This window comes from Phocoena phocoena, chromosome X (genome assembly GCF_963924675.1).
Source record: "Phocoena phocoena chromosome X, mPhoPho1.1, whole genome shotgun sequence".
In the NCBI taxonomy this organism is placed as follows: domain Eukaryota; kingdom Metazoa; phylum Chordata; class Mammalia; order Artiodactyla; family Phocoenidae; genus Phocoena; species Phocoena phocoena.
In genome coordinates, this window is record NC_089240.1 from 105,116,576 (window position 1) to 105,137,148 (window position 20,573).

At 36.4% G+C, this 20,573-nt stretch overlaps 1 protein-coding gene across 4 annotated transcripts in view; it reads right to left on the reverse strand.

The window, feature by feature from the left end:
• TENM1 (teneurin transmembrane protein 1) overlaps positions 1 to 20,573 on the reverse strand; it is a 572,765-nt gene that overhangs the window by 310,235 nt on the left and 241,957 nt on the right. The window lies entirely within an intron of this gene.

A 20,573-nucleotide genomic window follows, 5' to 3' on the forward strand; every position in this document is an offset into this window, starting at 1 on the left:
AAGTCCTGCCCATTATAGATGATGTCATAAGCTTCAAATCATGCCAAGACAAAAGCATGTGATATTTTTCAAGGTAATTTGTTTTTCCTTTTTCTCAGCAATTTTTCCCCCCACTAGTTCCCTTACATATCTTGCTTCATATTCCTTCAGGCTAAGGGATGCTACTGCTTTTGTACTTGCAAAGCTTGTCAAAGCTACAGAGCTACTTGTATGTTGGACAGTTCCCTTCCTGAAAAATATACCAGGTACATTACCCAGATGGTGACCCCTGATGACTTCAGGCTTTCAAGTTAACTCCTGTTGGAAGCAATTTCACCAGACCAATACTTCAGTGGACATCGTGTGAAGCAAGAGGCTTCCACAATAAGGAACATCACTGCAAAAATAAATGCTACCTGAATTAAATGCAGTGACTGCTAACATTACAGAAACCAGGTTATCTTTCCATCTTAAAATAAATCCCATTTTTATTACATTAAACATCAAATTGGTGTATGAGTGAACTGTAGCCCTTTGATAAATCACCTTCAGATCTTGGCTTTATCCTGGTAATAACCAGATTATATGCAGGATTGAAAACCATTAGTTTTCAGAGAAACATTTTTTAAGAACTAAACAGAGGAAGTAATGCATGTTTATTTATGGTACCTTACTTTTGCTTCAGCAGTTTCATTCAAATTTTCTCTTTTTTTCCTAGGGTTATACATATACATTTTCTACTAAAAATATTATCTGTGGTTGCACGACATCATAAACATAAATAAAACATACTTAAATGTTCCTTTTCAAAGCAATTTGAATGGAGTCAGTATGGCTGTGAGATTCCTTTCAAACCTTTTTAAAAGCTGTCATGTTGGGTATGGGTAGAATTTCCTTTGAAAGAAGGACTTCATTAATTTAAAAAAAAGGGGAAAAAAAGCGTTTTATAATTTGAACAGTTTTACGTAACACATTTTGCTAGTCTGCCACAGTGAAACAGTAAAATTAAATGCCAATTAAAGAAAAGATTGAGACAGTACAACAGAGGTAATGACACCTTTCTTGTTGCTCCACATGTTTGAATCCCTACATTTCCTCTCCTAAATGAAATGAAACATTCTCTACTGCAGCATACATTTTTTTTTTTGCCTTAGTACAGTCCTAGTTTTATCCAATATTGAAGCTAGAAAAGATTCTATCAAGGTAATAAATCATTTTAATATCCCAGTTCTATATTATATTATCTTAAAACTTTCATTTACTATGTATTTTATATTTTCCATTCCAAGGTTGCAGCAATATTTATAAATAACATGTCTATTTGGGTACCTTATCACAGGTTTAATATATGGTCTCCATTTGCAGTTGCGTAACGGGCCCATCTGTGTATTCCTTATCAGACAGACACAATTATTTAGTGTTTTCATCTCAAGTCACAGCACCAATAAATAAGTGCTCTCCATAACTCAAATCTTACTTACTTTTGTATTATTACTTGCTTTGTGGAATCAGGAGAAATAAGCAGCATAATGACGGGACACTTTTTTTTCCCCCAAAAAAACCCCACCTTAATGAATAATGCAGCAAAAATGTCAATTTAGCCAGGACTCGGCAGTTTTGATTCTTCCTTAAAATTTTCTTTTTCTTTCTCATTTTACTTCGTTTTCTGCTCAATGAAGTCTCCCTTTCGCTATGGTCCAAGTCATTGCCTATCACTTCATCATTACTGATGATGGAAGTCTCTTAGATTCCTAAACAGTCTCTCATCCTCTTTCCTGGTTGAATGCTTATTGGTAATAATATGCATATTCTTTTAAAAAGATCCATATAAAACTGGTGACTGGAAAGTGAGAAACAGACTTACACAGAAGCTCTCTCCTCCTCTTACTCATTTGACCTGAATGTATTTAAATTTAAAAAATGGGAATGTATTCATTGATTTATGTCCTCAATGTAGCTGATGCTTTGAAACTCACTTTCCTGATCTGGTATCATGTTGTCACAGCCGTGGATACCTGGCATGTGTTCTTCGGCAAACTTTTAGATTTTGAGATGTTAAAACCCTTTCCATTACCTGCTTATTCAGAGTTAGCATTAAAGAGTACGGCTCAGATGAGGTTGGGGAGTCAGAATATATAATAGAGAAGGTGGAAAACAGATGAGTAGGAGAAAACTAAAGCTGGGTATGTACCAAGCCCTTCTAGCTGCCTTATAAGATTTGATCGGATGGGGCGATACAGAGAATGAACTGGTGGAGATTATAATGGCCCAGTTTGTTCTGAGTTTTCTGAGGTGGCATCATGACGGTGTCCTTCTGGAAGAGTCACCAATGTTTGGGCTTGATTCATGATCAGGATCCTCAAGGCTTTCCCTCCCTTCATGCAATAATTATTTGCTGGCCGACTACTAGGTATTAGACACCGTCCTACGTGTTGAAGATATAACAGTAACTGCTTGGTTACAAAAACGCTTGCCCTCCTGGTGCTTCACACTCTATCTAAAGGGAGGCAGTTGTCATGTGTCTGGAGCGGAAACGTCTTGTTTCAAATCTCAACTCTGCTACAGTTAGTATCAGAGGGACCTTGGGCAAGTTACTCAATCACCGTGTCTCAGTATCCTCACTATAAAATGTGCATAATAATAGCACCTTCCCCATAGGGTTCTAGTGAGGACCTTGTGAGTCAGTACATGTAAGGCACCTAGAAAAATGCTTGGTACATAATAAATGCTCCATAAATGTTAACCATTATTATTAGGCCTGGTTAATTGTCCCCTTAAGCTAGCCTTTCCAAAACTATCTTGGAAGTGGAGAAAGGCAGAAGGTCATTTGCCCATTGCATCCTTTGCTTTCTTGCCCTAAATGAGGTTTGTGTAGTTGCATTTTTTTGGCAAGAGCAATGTAGAGGGGCTCAAGTCTCTAATAGAACTTCAGCTACCATCTTCACACAGCTCTACAGCAGAATTCAGACAAACACACACCTCACCTGATTTCCTAATTCCAAATCCTCGACTTAATTTAGAACAGACATTTATTTCTCTCCTCACCCTCACCAACATCCCCCAAACCTGCTTGTTTCTTCTTCTCCATCATATTGATCACTGGGATTTGGAAGTTGTAGATTTGGGGTTCTCTTGGTAAAAGGTTTCCAAAAATCAGAGCATCCTTAAAATTTGTAAAGTCATCATTTCTTTACTAAGAAATGTAGAGTGCACTTTCTACAAAGGAAGTGATTAGAGTCTCATTCTATGAAACATAATGGAGATTTCTCACATAGCCATATAGTATGAAATGGGTCCCAAGAAAATTTTCAGCTGAGTTACCCAGCACAAGTATACATTCCTGGGTGATGGATGCAACTCTAGCAAATTGATCTGTGCAGGTAAGGGAATCTGTATGTAACATAATAAAATCATGGTATGTCAGAGCTCAAAAAGACCACAGGTTAATAGTTTAGAAAAGAGGGAGGGAGTAACTTTACAGTAGAGAAACCCAGAAACACAACCTCAGCCGAGTGATCAAGATTAACATCATCAGTGATAGCATGTACATTGATAGCATGTATCCTTGACATGATGCGATGATAATGCACCTCTGTAGTCTTCCTCCTCCAAACCTATAACCCCGGTCTAAACATGAGAACAACACTGGCAAAACTCAAATTGAGGGACATTCTGCAAAAAACCTGACCACTGCTACTCAAAACTGTCAAGGTCATCTAAGAAACTGTCACAGACTAGAGGAGACTAGGGAGACATGACACATAATGTAATATCCTATCCTGGATGGGATCCTGGAACAGAAAAATGACATTGGGGAAAAACTGGTGAAATCTAAATCAAGTGTCAGGTTCAGTTAATAGTAATATTCAATGTCGGTTTCTTAGTTGTGACAAATGTACCATGGTGATAGAAGATGTTAACAATAGGAGACACCAGATGAGGAGTATATGGGAATTCTCTGTACTACTTTTGCAACTTTTCTGTAAATCTAAACTTGTTCAAAAATTAAAAGCTTCTTTTGGAAAAAAACAAAACAAAAAAAGACCACAGACCAACCATTTGGTTCAATCTCATTTTACAGAAGAAGAAACTAAAAGCTGGAGAGGAAGTGCTTTGCCCTAGGACACACAGAGACCAGTTTCTCTCTTATTCGGGACCAAGAAAGGATGTGATTCATTTCTGCTAGTCACTGACATTTTGTACTGAAGTAATTTGGTTGGAATATTGGGCTAATGAGGCCAATGTTATAGGTTAAAGTTTTATGCCAACCAGTTGCTTTTGCATAGAGGAAAACTCTGCTCTTTGCCCACAGAATGATTACTCAAACTAATTTCGTCCATCCTTCTCAGGTAAGTGCATAGGAGAGAACTGGAAGCTCTCTAACAATCTTTCATCAATTCAAAATACAAGAACATGAGTAGAATCATCTTTTTATATGGACACTGATTATTTTACTGGATTACTGGGTTACATGTAAGTGAAGTATACACCATATATTTTCTACTGGTTTTACAGTCTGTTTTCTTTTTTATCTCAACCTTCTTAGCATTTCTGTTAAAACTGATCACTTTGCTGTCCAAGCCTTGTTTTCTATTTTTGAAGAAGACTCAAGTTTTGCTTTAAAGAAAAGGTAGGCTATAGGAAGTTTACTCAACTTCATATAATTATCGAAAATGGGTCTAACTTTTTTTTTTTTACTATTTCCTGAAATGTCTTGCCAGGATTTCAGGAGATGTGGGAAAAGAATATGGCAGTCTCTCAGTTTTATTTTTTTTCCCTATGATTTAAAATTGTAATTTTGATTCTTTTTTAGTCAATGTTAAAAGATGCAGTTTATGTCAAAATCTTTAATATATAAAATTCCGTATAAATCAATAAATATCAGCTAACCCTCTAGTAGAAACACGGACAAAAGGTATCAATAGGCAATTCACAAAAGAAGAAATGCAAGTTAGCAGTGACATTTTAAAATGTTCAACCACACTGGTAATTTTAAGATGCAAGCTAAAACACTGAAATATCATTTTGCCTATGAAAATGGCTTTTCTTCCTTTTTTTATAATTGACGATATCAAAAGTTTTCAAGGGTTCAGAGAAATGAGCATTCTTGTGTACTGCTGGCAGGAGTGTAAACTGTTGCAAAATGTTTGGGCAAATTGGCAATATATATCTAAAGTGTTGGAAATGTTTTTAAACATTTTGATCCAGGAATTCCATGTTTAGAAATTTATACTAAGAAAAGGATCTGAATAAATTTTAAAACAACGATATTCAACATGATGTTGTATATAACAGCAAGATAAGGAAAAGTACTTAAATGTCCAGCAAATAGGGATTGATTATATAAGTGACTGTATACAGTAGAGGATGATGCTGCAATTAAAAATAATGTTGTAGGAAAATGTTAAATAATAGAAAAAGATGTTCCCAAAGCAGGTTATAAGACAGTATTTGTTATATGAGCTCATTTTTAGAGGCCAGTTAGTGTAATAAGGGCACCATAGGCTCTTTTTGAAAAGTCAGACAGACCTTAAGAGTGATGGCCCTTCCTTTAACTAGCTGTGCGGTTGAAGGTAAGCTGCTTAACCTCTGTCAGTTCTCACATATAAATTAGAAATAATAATACCTAATTTGAAAGATACTATGAGTATGCATAAAGGGATCTACATGAATTACAAAACAATTCAGATCTATTTCTAGAAATTAAGTGCCTTTTAAAGTATTACAATAGACTCAGATTCTTTTTTGTTGTTGTCGTTCAATGTATAATCCATTACCATCATTACATACTCAAATTTGGCCAGTGGGAGCTCCTCTAAATTGGTTTCTGTGTCATTTTGACATGTCTCAACTCTTCCTTGCTTTCTAGCACAAGATATTCCAGGCTTAATTTGCACTGACTTCTTCTGACAGACCTAGAATCAGCCATTTCTCTAAGGAGCTTTCAGTAGAAAATGTATTTAGAAACCAAAGTCTAGTTTTACGATATGCTCATTACTACTGAGGTGTCATTGTTTTTAAGTCCTTTCAGGGAAAGGAGCAAGGATATAGACACATAGAACAAAACCTTTAGATTTTATCTTTGTTAATGTGTATGTGTGCGTGTGCGTGTGTGTGTGTGTGTGTATGTACATATATACACACGTACATATATCTGTATGTATGTTTTTAAAAGAATGAGTGCATACTGATATTCCCAATTCTAATCCAGCACCACAGAGCTCTTTCTCCCTAATCCCATAATTTTATCTCCTTTTTCACAGAGTGAACCAAATTCTCAATAACATCAATGTATTTACTCATTTGCTTATTGTACAAGACACGCAAAATAAGTATTAGAGTTACTGCACCAATGCCACTACCAGAATTAATCCTACTAAGTTCAAAGTTTGTGTTTTTCTCCTTAGAATATATCCTCCTGAGGGTGTACAGAGTTGTGTATTAAAAATAGTGAATCTTCCTAATACGTAAAGAACTCTTAAAAATTGAGACAAAGAGGACCAAAAAAAAAATCAATAGAAAAATGGACAAAAGATATGAACATACAGTTCACAAAAAAAGATCCCTAAACACATGAAAAGATATTCAGCTTCACTGAATATTCTTTCATAATAAGAGAAATACAAACTAAAACTACCCCAAGGTACCCTTTCTAACCTATCTGATTGACAAAGATCCAAAAACTTGTGACACACTGATGCGAAGTCCATCAGGACATGGGCACAGTCACACACTGCTGGTGGGTGTACAGAATGCTACACCCCTGTGAAAGAGATTCATGCAAAGTAGCCACTTACCATGTTTTTAAACTTTCCTCTGTATCAATGGATATTTCCCGTCATTTCTTATTTTGCATACATTTCCCCCTTTCCTCTTGATTTAAGGTAGCTTGTGGTCTGCCTGTTTGTTGATTTTTAACACCACTTTTCTATCACTTTTCTGTTTTCTACCCCATTTATTTCTGCTTTATTTTTATTATTTCCTTTCTTGTACCTTCTTCTAGCTTATTTTATGGCTTTTTAAGCTTTATTTTCATTCTTTTATTTTTACTGATACAAATTTTTTCTTATAAATGGTTTACTTATATCCCATAAATTTTGACATGTGCTGGGTTCATTATCATTATTTCTTAGAAATTTTATAATTTTAAAGTTTCATTTCCCCCTTTACCCGAGACTTAAGATTTTAAAAATTTCCAGGTGGAAGGACTTTCCTGGTTTTAAAATTTTCGTCCTAATTTTCAGTTCCATTTCACCATGATCTGGGAATGATGTTTGTGTAACTTCTACTTTATGAAACTCACTGAGGTTCCTGTTGTGACCTAATACATGATCAAATTCTGTGAAGGTTCCATGAGTACTTGAGAAGAAGATATATTCTCTATTATCAGGGTGTTAAGTTCAATATACAGCCATAGATCTATCTTATTGATTTTGCTTTTTTAGGTCTTCTATATACTTAATAAGTTTCTATCCATGTGACCTGAGTGATGGGTTAAAATATCCTATTACTAGTTGTTTTTGTTTATTCCTCCTTGAGCTCTTACAGTTTCTGTTTTGTAAAGGCAGTTGTTATTTGTGCATAGTCATAGCTGTTTATAGAGTATCCTCTTTGTTGTGTTTAATGGTTTTTGGCCTGAATTCTACTTTGTCTGATATAAAGATTATAAGCTTTGCTTTCTTACTGCTTCTTCCATTAGCCCGATAAACCTTTTGTCTGTCCTTTAATTTTTAGCCATTTCTGACTCCTTTCATTTCAGGTGTGTCTTCTAAACAGCATAGAATTAGGTTTTGCTTTGTGAGCTCTTTTGAAAATCTTTTCCTTTTACTAATAGGTGATTAAACCCACTTACATTTACTGATATGACAGATATGTTTAGCCTCAACATATTATTTTGTTATATTTACAGTGTTATGTTAATTTTATTTATGTAGTTTGTTTCTTTGGTTTTTTAAAAATTCCTTTTGATAAATTGGAAGATTGGGATTGACACATACACACTACTATATATAAAACAGATAACTAATAAGGACCTACTGTATAGCACAGGGAGCTCTACTCAGTACTCTGTAGTGGCCTATATGGGAAAAGAAAAAGAATGGACATATGTATATGTATAACAGATTCAGTTTGCTGTACACCTGAAATGAATACAACATTGTAAATCAACTATACCCCAATAAAATTTTTTTTTTAATTTTATTTTGGTATTTAAGAAGGTCTGTATTGTTGTTCTATTGATTACCTTTATGCTATTACTTTTTATAAAGCTCTTCATCCCCCTTCTGCTCGCTTAGCTTTCTACTATTTGGTTTGTCAGCTTGAAATTATACTCTGACTCTCTATGTGACAATCATTGAGCTTATTTTACTTTTTTATTTGCTTCTCCCAAGCTTTAATTGTAATAACTACTTTATCAAAAATACGTAACATTTTAATACAATTCTCCATCGTTGTCCTCACCTGTTTTAACCTTAAATCTACAATTAAGCATATTATCATTCACCAAAAGCCCTTCTGCCAAAGTTTCCCTCATTAACTCTTAGGTGGATTAAGCTTGCTCTCTAGATCATAAGTCAAAAAACTACAACTCTTGGCCAAATCAAGCCTGCTTTCTGTTTTTGTAGGGTCTGAGAGCTAAGAATAGCTTTTTTTTTTAAGTTTTCTTTTCATTTTTTAAAAATTTAACTAACTCATTTATTTGGCTGCCCAGCACAGCTTGTGGGATCTTAGTTCCCCAACCAGGGATCTAACCCGGGCCGCTGGCAGTGAGAGCACAGAGCCCTAACCACTGGACTGCCAGGGAATTCCAGCTTTTACATTTTTAAATGGTTGAAAAAGATCAAAAGAATAACAATATTTCAGGATACATGAAAATTTTATGAAATTCAAATTCCAGCGTCCATAAATAAAATTTTATTGGAACACAGTCACACTGATTCATTTACAGATTGTCTACGGCTGCTTTTGGGTGTAAGTTGAATTGTTGTGATAGAGGCTGTATGGCCTGCAAAGCTTGAAATATTTACTACTATCTGGTCTTTTTTTTTTTAATATAAATTTATTTATTTATGGCTGCGTTGGGTCTTCGTTTCTGCGTGTGGATTTTCTCTAGTTGTGGCAAGCGGGGGCTACTCTTCATTGCAGCGCACAGGCTTCTCATTGTGGTGGCTTCTCTTGTTGTGGAGCATGGACTCTAGGCACGCGGCCTTCAGTAGTTGTGGCACGTGGGCTCAGTAGTTGTGCCTCGCGGGCTCTAGAGCGCAGGCTCAGTAGCTGTGGTGCATGGGCTTAGTTGCTCCACGGCATGTGGGATCTTCCTGGACCAGGGCTCGAACTCGTGTCCCTTGCATTGGCAGGTGGATTCTTAACCACTGCGCCACCAGGGAAGCCCCCAAGGGCATTTTAATTGATCAATTCTGCCATCGCTAGGCCCCAGCTCTCACATCTTCTTTTCTATTTATAGTCTTCGTTTCACTCTTGGCTCTGGCATGGGCTACAGAGCTAGTTCTGCTTCTTTTGAGTATTTTTTCTCTCCTTATGTGTAATTTGAAGTGTGTGGAATTCCATCTCCTAGTTATGCTATTGAAGTGGGTTATGTGTGGTTTTATTTGCTCTCCTTGCTGATCTGAATTTCTTTCTGGAGGATGGTGTGGAGAGATTTGAATTTAAGGGGCCAGCATTACTCTACGGGAACTCAGAACTCACTATTAAGATCTACTTTTACATTTATATAACACATATGCAGAAACATATACTTGAACATTGTGTACCCAGTATTCACAGGACATTCATTTGAAATGAGGCTCTAATAATGAAGATGTGTTATAAATTTACCTGTCACTGTTCTTTATGTTCAGTTCCACGCATCTATGAGATAGTTGGCCATGGTTAGGGCTACCATTAGTAACTGTGAACAGGGTCAGATTTTAATAGGGTGATTGTGTTATATTTTTCTGCCCTTTACATAATTTCTCCTCCTAAACTTCTAATGATAGGAAATTCATAATGAGTATCTCATTTCTTTGGCTGAAAGTAGTGATGGCAAATATATTCCAACTTCTGAGTAAACTCAAATCGCAGAATCTAGACTCAGCAGGAAAGAATGTTTGTTGCTTTGATTACTTATATCTTCCATGGGTCTGGGACAGGGAAGCAATGGCATTAATGTCAGGGATTTGCCATTCTTGGCGTACGACTCTGTCTTCTGTTAAAATGCAAATAATCTTGGGGAGATATAATACATTTTCTTTGTCACGGCCCTTTTTACTTCAGTGTGAATTATCTTATTACATAGGTTGCAAGCGTAAATGCCAACTGAGAAGGAAGGCAGGTAGTATAAAAAAGTGAAGAGGGCAGTATGGCTACTCTGATGGACTGGAGAGTTCATGGGCCTTTTGGGAGCAGACCCTATTTAGCTGCAGTCAATGGTTTTCGTATTATTTTTGCAAAACAAAAGACTAGAATAGTGTGTAGCACATAGGTACTCAAAAATGTGTGGATGAATGCGTGAATGCACATCTGGGAATGTCAGATCTTTTTATTTTTAAAGAGAGGCTAGACATTTTATGTAAACCAGAGATTTTATGTAAAATCTCTAGACTTAAGTCTTTAAATTAGCTGGCAGCATTTAACAAATTCTATGTGTGCCAAGCAAAACCTGCCTAGTTTATCAGATTCGTTTCTGAGTTCAGGTTTTGTTAGGGGGTAGAAGGCAGGACTAGGTTTCTGATTTGGGGGATGGAGAAAAAAGGGAGATTGAGACTGTGGGCTTTAGTAATGAAACAGAACAGAGCTAAAAGGTTGAAATAGTAACTGAGCCCATGACCTTGGCCTCATTAGTGGGAATGCTGCTGAGACAGTCAGTAAGTAATCTAAATATTTTTCTTTCCTACCTACTCAAATCACAAAAGATACACACACTATTATTCCCAATAAAAATAGAACTATATTCACCAGTTTGCTGTGTATGCTAACAATTAATTCTGTTTATTTTGGGCCAAAAGACATACCCATCACTGGACCCCATAAACTCATGTCGTATTTTTTTTGTGAATGTTTATTTATATATTTGATCTTGATTGCCCATTGCATCTCTTATTTTTAAAATTTAGCTTTTTTTCTCCCTCTGTTAATGGGTTCTTATCTCTACATTTTATATTTCACTGTTTCAAAAGACTAGATTGGTGCCTGTCGGCAAGGAGACTTACGCCAGCTAATCCAAGGGCAGGATTTGGTCAGGGAGACCAAACTAATAACATACAGCAGATAGGAATAGAAACCAAAGACACTAATGGTTTATTTGGGTTTTGTTCAGTCTTGGAACAGGCTGTATTTTAGCCATGACAAAGGAAGAATCTATTGTGCCATCTGGCTTTCAAAAACTCCCACAGTCTTCTATGTTGGTAAGTCTTAACTAGTGCCATGTCTGCAATATCCTATATGATAATCCTCGAGCATGTGTTATTACAGCCTGGAGTAGCACCGAGCATGTACAATGCTTTACCACATTTTCCCACCGGCATAAAAATTTTCATCTCCCCAAAACCAAATAGTTCAACTAGGTTCAAAAGTCATCTGACCTTTCAACTACTCATGGGTTGACTAATGCTAGCTTTACCACCAAGGTGAATGATATAAAAAGACTTATTGCCTCTCTGTGAGGCGGTGGGGAAACTACTAAACTGTTTGACAACTTCAGAGGGTTTGGATTTATCAGAATTCTGTCTGGAGGCAGCACATGATCTTTTAACAAAAACTGCTTCATTTCAAAAATTTCCACTTTCTTTCATAGCAAAGTACACTTGTTCCTAATTTCTTAATAGCGGGCATCTCTCTTAAGGACTGTGTACCCAGTATTAGCTTGGTTGCTTGCTATGAGTAAAATCCAAAGTCTAATATGTACTCTCTCTTGATATTATTTTCACTTAACCCCATAATTTTATTAGTTAATGTTGCAAAGTATTTGGACCTATGGAATACAGAAAAGACACTGTGGTATTGTTATTTGCTATATTTAACATCTATGTTTAATTAAAATAAAGTTCAAGATCAAAGGGAATCTAGGTTCTTCCTTCAAGGAACAAAAGGCAAAACTGAATTAAGGTTGAAACAGTTATCTACAACATAAAAAATGGGGCTAGTTGATTTGGTGAAACCTATGAATACCAAAAGGCAAAATCTGCCTCTTCTGTACCAGGTGGTAGAACAGCACAGATTGCTTGCTGTCAAAATCCCATGTGTACTCATTTCTGGCCATAGCCACTACTAGTTTATCTGAGAACTCACAACCTCCTCTGATGTTCCATGTACATATGCTAGCCTTCAGTCTCCTGGTCATTTGATCAGGACATGAAGCTCATTTAATATAAAAGAAATGAAATGGAATCAAGAGTTTTTGTTTTTTACAAAGCACCATATCATAAGTCTTTTCTTCCAGTTAAAAATTTCCTGTTGCCAATTCAACGTGATAATGAGACATTTGTGAGGCCCCTCCTTAGAAACTCTCATGGTAAGCAATTACTCTAGATGTTAACTATAATTTCTTATATAAGGTCTACACTAATTAGATTGGCAAAGCTATAATGAGGTTTTAATCAGCAGAAAATTACAGTGGGTCATCTTGGACCCTCTTACTTTGTTCATTATTATCCCACAGAGATCAACAGGATCCCCAAGAAAGGAGCTCTTGAGGAGCCATACTGTGATCTAGGATTCCACATGGGTCTTGTCTATATTGGAGGATCCAATATAACGTGGTGCTCTTATTTAAACACTATCCACACTTCGGTGAGCTTGTGAGTCTACCCAGGGAGGACCACCTTGTGAGATTATCCCTAGCTAAGAATCTAGTCTTCCCTGAACAAATGATTCATCTGGAAGGAGGTCCTCATATATGTTCCTTAACTAGGTCTAAAACATACAGGGGAGTCACATGTTTATGCTCCAAGTCTGAAATCTAAAATTCTGATACACTAGCCTCTGACCATCTCATTTTAGCTATTCAGCTTGCTCACAGCTATAACTACCCTACGATATCACTGATAGCTCTAGACACTTGGACCCACCTCTTGTTTAGAATGCCATTCGTTTCTTCTTCCTATTTGCCTTCCCTACTAAGTTTGATACTTTGGTTGACCACTTGAAAAATGTTATTAGCAGCACCTATAATTTCCTTATCTGTTTTGTCTTCTTTCTGCACTCGCCCTGCAAGCCTCCGTTTTGGTGCAACTTGGTCCTGTCTGCCAATTCCAACTTCCATACTGCCATTAGGGTGATTTTTCTAACTGTAAATCTGAGCAAATCATTTTCTTGCCCTAATGAAAGACCATAAAAAACTTCCCATTTGCTCTTAGGATAAATTCCAAGCTCCTTACCATGACTTAAAATGCCTTTCGTGATCTGCCCCTGCTTATTATCTTCATTTCCTGCCACTATATCCTCCATTTGTGCTGCCTCAGGTTTTCCAATATATTTGTATTTAATAAAACATATTATGCTTTTTCACCTCTCTTTAAAGGGAATATAGCTAGGCTCCAAATGTATGTGTCTCCACCCTGTAAGATGCCACCTCTTTGTTTTGACTGTGATAAATCAGATACTCTGCTGGTGATCCTGGCCCTCCCCATTCTGGCTGTTCTATATGAAAATTCAGTCACATTTCTGAAGTTTAAAATGGGTTAACCTGCCATCTGTTTCAAAGCCATTGCTCTAATTTAGTTTATTCTTATTCACTTCAGAGTAAGTATAGCTTAACGACTTACGCAATGTGGGTCTAAAAATATTCATATAACATATCTATATATGTATCCTATATATATAATTTGGATGAGCAGAAACTAAGCTAAACAGGAGTGAAATTTCCTTTATGCAAAATAATTCAAATTATTTACTTTTTTTTTTTTTTTTTTTTGCTGTACGCGGGCCTCTCCCGTTGCGGAGCACAGGCTCCGGACGTGCAGGCTCAGCGGCCATGGCTCACGGGCCCAGCTGCTCTGCGGCATGTGGGATCCTCCCGGACCGGGGCACGAACCCGCGTCCCCTGCATCGGCAGGCAGACTCTCAACCACTGCGTCACCAGGGAAGCCCTCAAATTACTTACTTTGAAAGAGATTTCTTGAGAGAGAATTTTTCCCTTGAATTTGCAAGATTGATTCTTGCTGTTGTAAAACTTCTTAAGCATGTAAACCTCCAAAATTACTAACATGCTGCCCAGTCCTCTTTTACTGTGTATGCCTTCCAGTGGATCGTTATCTATTGGGCTGGCCAAAAAGTTCGTTCGGGTTTTCCATACGGTGGTACCAAAAACCCGAACGAACTTTTTGGCCAACCCCATATTTCACAAAGCCTCATTTAATTTCTCTACCCAGGCTTAGACAGTGGTGTATGGGAAGTACTTAGTAGGGTGAATACCTCTCCTTGAGACAAAACAGTAATCTCTTGATGCAAGACTTATGTTTAGTATCCATTACTCACTCACCCAAGAAATTATCTCTTTATGTCTTAAACTACAACATGCTAGAGTTCCAAAAAAAAAAAAAAATAGTAGTATTTGCCTTTCATTAAAGTGCCTTCATTTTCAGCAATAGGTGCTAATTATGGTTCTGAAATTAGTTGTATGTGGCACAGGTTCTTCCTGTCATTTTAGTATGTTCAATTCAGACTGAATCTATACTTTTATTTATGACAGGTAAAAGTGCCACTTAACATAGTGGGGATAAAACTTACGGGACATATTACACCAAAAAGGTGATGTCAGATGCAAATATAAACCTTTTTTAGAGAAGAGTTCTGATAAATGCATGGATGGCAGATTTATAATTAGACTGAAGTTATACCACCATTTTCCAGATCCCTGCCTAGAGAGATGGCTAGAAAGTTGGTAGATTCATGGGTAGGAGGCAAAGTCAATGCTAACGCAGAAACTGCCATCATTATCGTAAATGGGTCCACAAGAGTGAACTGAAAGTAGTAATAAGTATAAATGTGACACCAAAAGGATTGATAATGGTTTATAGGATAAAGTAAAATGCTTTTTAGCATTTTATGCTGAGTCATTTCTTGAATGTTATAAGCTATAATGCATTTTAAAGAAAATGTGTTTCAACCTAGATATGGCCTCCAGATAGAAATACAAAACCATTTGAAGGGCCAAAACACCAAGGAAAAGGGAAATTAGTAAAATAAAGGCAAAGTTACAGATATTATAGACCAGGCAGAAGGAAACAACAAACCCACTAGAGGATTCTTGTGAAACAGATATTCCAGCTCTGAAAAAACTGTTCTAGATGACTTTGGGAGGAAGGAAAACAAAAGTACTTTATGTTAGGATAAACTGTATGCTCATTATGCTTATCTCAGCTCAAATTAATAATCCTAATAATAATCCTGTTCCACTAATAATAAGCATTAATCTTTACTTAGATCTGCTAAGCAAGGTCCTGGGTGTTTTACATGTTTCCCTTCATTTAATTAAAAAGAAAATCTATCAGGAAGGTATTATCAACATTCCCACTTTATAGACGAGGAAACTGAGGCACGGAGGCATTAATGAAGCTACTAGTGAGTGAAAGAGATGGTTTTTGTTAAGTGTATTTATCTATACTTAGCAAACTTTGTGGGAAGGGGCATTGTCTATCTAGATCTGATGGGGGAAAAAAAAACTCCATTTCAATTCTCTCCATTAAAAAAAAAACTAAGTTCTTGAATTTTCTAAAATCAAAATTTGCCTTACTCTATTTTGTTTCTTCCCTGTATTATAAAGTATTTGCATTTTTTTGTGTGTGATGGAGGCAAAATAAACACACTCCACTCCTCTCATTCTATCACTTTCAGCATGTTCTTACTCCACCGTCATAACAACCCTAGAAAGTAGAGCAATTTGGACTAGTATAAAGGAGGCAGAAGAAAGCACTAAAGTCATTGTTACTCAATTTTGATGCAGAGAGCAAGGTGCAGTAGGCCCTTTGCCCTCTCGAATAGTTTCATCCCTAAACTTTCAATCACAGAATTGGGCTCAATATTCTATCTCTCCTAATTCTGTATTAACAACCATTCTGGTCAACTTTCTACATGTGGGCTATATAGTATGTCACGGCAAGGAGATTCATGGACTTAAATTATTTCACTTGTAGAGTCTGGACATTACCTGCATCCCCTGAAGGTGGTATGAATCACTACTAATTTCATGGCAAAAGAAAAAGAACATTGATATCATTAACTGATGATATTGGGTTTGAGAGACAGAAATCCCTACTCCCCAAGTCATTCAATGCAACAGTCCATTTGACCCCAGGCACAATGTATTCTTGTGAGTTTCTATTGCCTCTTATACAAACTGCTGACTGTGGAGAAACGTGATCAAAACATCAAAGATTACCAAAGAAGCTGAGTTTGTGCCCTTCACAACCATTGATGAAGCACCTTAACCTCGCCTCCTCTTGATGCCTTGCAAATGGTCATCTGTCTTCCTGACTACTACTTCATATGGCTTATTTGTAAATTCAAGCAAATGTGCTTCTGACTGGCACTGATACATCACTGATGCCAAAATATCAGAGAGGATGAAGCGTAAGGACATATTTTTTGATTCAGATGGAAAATATTACAGATTTATGGGTAAGTGATGACAATAGCCATTCCATAATATCTTCAAATAATCAGTATCTTTCCATGCCTCCCTTCACTGAATTTTATGACCTCAAAACTTATTCAAAGAAATTATTTACTTGCTGACCCAAAAGGTATAGTGGGTAGGAGTGGGGATGGGGCTGGTTGCCTGAATAATCCAGCTCTGACTTTTCACTTGTTGGATTTCCACTGCTTTCCAATGACCACTTACAGAGCCATAATGCACAGAACATCTATTGATGTCCCATTGATATTGATGTGATTTCCCGTAGTGGATTGAGGGCAGCACAGCCTATAGTCATTCGTATCTAAAGGTTATGTATAATGGATAATAGAGGAACATGAAATAGCAGAAAGAAATTTGCACGGGAAACAGAAGCGATAAATAGTTTCAGTGAAAGATCTTACTTGGGTTATACAGAAACTGCAAAGGGGGACTGAAAAAAACCAGATGACTCTTATAGACTCAGCAAGAGTTGAGAGTGAAATGGTTTCATATTTTGAAATATAATACTTTTTTATTTCAACCACAGAAAGCCATTTAAAAATCATCTTGTATGTTACAGTTCTTATGTGACATCTTTCACTTGAATGCCTCTTTATGAATTCTTACTCTGCCCTCCTGAGGTGGTCAGTGATGGATGAGGTAAGCAGAGGAAGAGATTTTAACTGATTATCCAAAGTCGCATAATGGCCAGTCCATGACAGAACAAAGTTCCAGTGTTTGCCATCAACATCTCCTCATTTTGAACCCACTCAACCTACTGTTCTAGTATTTAGCCTGATACTTCTGCATTTTCAAAGTCACACAGAAAAGCATTTTAACAGATATCTCTCACTGATCCACAAATCTCAGTTGCAGTAACTACTGCAATGGATGACCTGGTAAATCTAATTTAATTTGTGATTTAATAAGAAAAAAATGGTGGATTTATTTAGTAGACCAAGAAGTAAATGATCTGTAAGTTCTGCTGCAGTGCTAGAAGGGCAGCAAGGCCTAGCACTCAACAGCATGTCCTCTGGGGTCAGTCTGCTGCTCTGGCTTAAAGCTCAAAGCTCAGGATCCCTACTTCTTAGTGCTGTGACCTCTATGTGATCTCTTACCTTGGCTGTGCCTCAGTTTCCTCATTTATAAAATAGATTTAATACTGATAGATAGCTTAAGGACTGTTCTGATAATGCAATGAGCTAATACAAGTAGAGCGCTTAGCATAATGTGTTTTTTTCAATAAACTTTTACCGACAGGGTTGCTATGGGCCAGGCACTGTTCTTAGTGCTGGGGTACAGCCATGAATAAAATGGCTAACTCTGAGAACCAGTGAATTTTAATAGTGAATAATGATTATATAGGTAGTTATGGTAACAACAACAATAATAATATTTAACATTTATAGTATACGTACTGTGTTTTAAGTCCTATTCCAAGTTCTTTAGTTATATCAACTCATTTAATTCTTATGAAAACCCTATGTTACAGGTACTGTTTTAAGACAGTTTTACAGATGAGGAAATGGAGGCCTTAAAAGGGTGAATAATTTGCCCAAGGTAACATGCCTAAGAAGTGGCAGAGGTCTGAAAAATCCATGCTCATAACCGTTGTACTATACAGCCTTACTGTCATATCAGATTTATATGCCATTGTTTACCCTATTAAAAAAGGCAGTCCTTGAAATAACTGAAACATTCTGCTTTCACTTTTTTTTTTTCCTTCTGGCCGCACCACATGGCATGTGGAACTTCCCCGACCACAGATCAAACCCGTGCCCCCTGCAGTGGAAGCGCAGAGTCTTAACCACTGGACCACCAGGGAAACCCTCCACTTTTGCTTCTGAAATGAATCAATATAATCTAACTAAACAAGTCTCAGAGTATATAATACAATTTTTTATATGAGTGGCCATATAATAAATTTAAATAGAAACATAGGTTTGAACACAGTATAAACCTATTAATAAGAAGCTTGCTATACCTGGATTTGTTTACTCCAGAGGTAAAGTCTTGAATCTAAAATATTATCTCTCTGTATAGTAAAAGTTAATAGAAGCTAACCTATAAGATAAGAGTTGGTCTCATAATTGAACAATAACATTTTAAAGGGCCTCTAATGTATTTCAACTTTTCAAATTACTCCTTGCTTTGAATGATACCATATTAAAACCCTGTTTATATTACAGTACTTTCTCATCTCCAACCTCCATTCCTTCAGCGCTATTCCTCATTAAACGTTATTACAAAACAAATAAACATACATGTTGGGTTATCCTGAAATGTCTGAGATAAAGGACACATTTTGATATTATAGGTTAATATTATCCACCTTTAATAGAAGCATTGTTCAAACATATTCAGATTGTACGATGAAAATAGAAAAGAGATAATCATGAACATCAATATAGGCTATGATCCTATACTGTTGACATTATCAGTGACTCCCCTACAAAATATATGTTTATTTAACTTACTACCGTTTGTTCTGTGACTCATAAAAACTGGTTATGGGAAATTTCTTATTGTTCACGTTTTTTAATAAATCAGACTCAACAAAACTTACTTTTTTATAATTATAAGAAACTCTAAATCCCTTTTTAATCTCTCTCTCAGAATCATATTCAATGTATCTTTGTGGGTAGTTCCCCTTCAATTAAGAAATCAGGCTAAACCTGAAAAGAAGATACAAGTGACGTACTTAGAATTCTTTTTCTACCATGATATGCTATTCTTCTAGGAACAGTGCTCCCACAAAATACATGTTTTTTAAGTTAATTTACATCTTAGACTGTAAAACCACTCAGACAAGGAAATTAATGTTCAGTCAAAATAAAATGCCAGCCAGAAAAATCAATACAATTTGCTATCAAGTAAGGGTGACTTTAATCAAGATGCCTCAAGAACAACATTTTTCTTAAAAGTGGAAAGTGTGCCTCACTACTGTTTTCTCTTTTACCCTCACAAACACAGTAATCACACAATTCTGTAGCCATTTACCTAGTGAAAATAAGAAGACATTTTTTTTAGTCCCAGTGTAAAACTCTGCATTCTTGGAAAGAGATTATGCCCTGGATTTTCCGATAGCTTCCAAGTAACTACTACTTTAATGAAATTGCTACCTGAAAGTTCGGTAGCAGTATTATTGTTTAACTATAATTTAAGAAGCTATTGTAGATTGGTACTTATGACTTCTAATGAGAAAACCATAACAACCTTTTAATTGAAGGGGTAATGGTTAACTACAGTAATTGCAATCAATAAGACTGTGCTAGTAGCATAAATATTTCTTCTCAAAGAGCAATCCTTACGCTCCTCAGCAGTATTTAAGGTTAGGAAGTACCAAAAAATAAATAAATAACCTAATTAGAAATCTATTTGTTATTTTTTTTTACATCTTTATTGGAGTATAATTGCTTTAAATGGTGTGTTAGTTTCTGCTTTATAACAAAGTGAATCAGTTATACATATACATATGTTCCCATATCTCTTCCCTCTTGCGTCTCCCTCCCTCCCACCCTCCCTATCCCACCGCTCTAGGTGGTCACGAAGCACCGAGCTGATATCCCTGTGCTATGCAACTGCTTCCCACTAGCTATCTATTTTACGTTTGGTAGTGTATATATGTCCATGCCATTCTCTCACTTTGTCACAGCTTACCCTACCCCCTCCCCATATCCTCAAATCCATTCTCTAGTAGGTCTGTGTCTTTATTCCTGTCTTACCCCTACGTTCTTCATGACATTTTTTTTCTTAGATTCCATATATATGTGTTAGCATACGGTGTTTGTTTTTCTCTTTCTGACCTACTTCACTCTGTATGACAGACTCTAGGTCTATCCACCTCATTACAAATAGCTCAATTTCGTTTCTTTTTATGGCTGAGTAATATTCCATTGTATATACATGCCACATCTTCTTTATCCATTCATCCGATGATGGACACTTAGGTTGTTTCTATCTCCTGGCCATTGTAAAT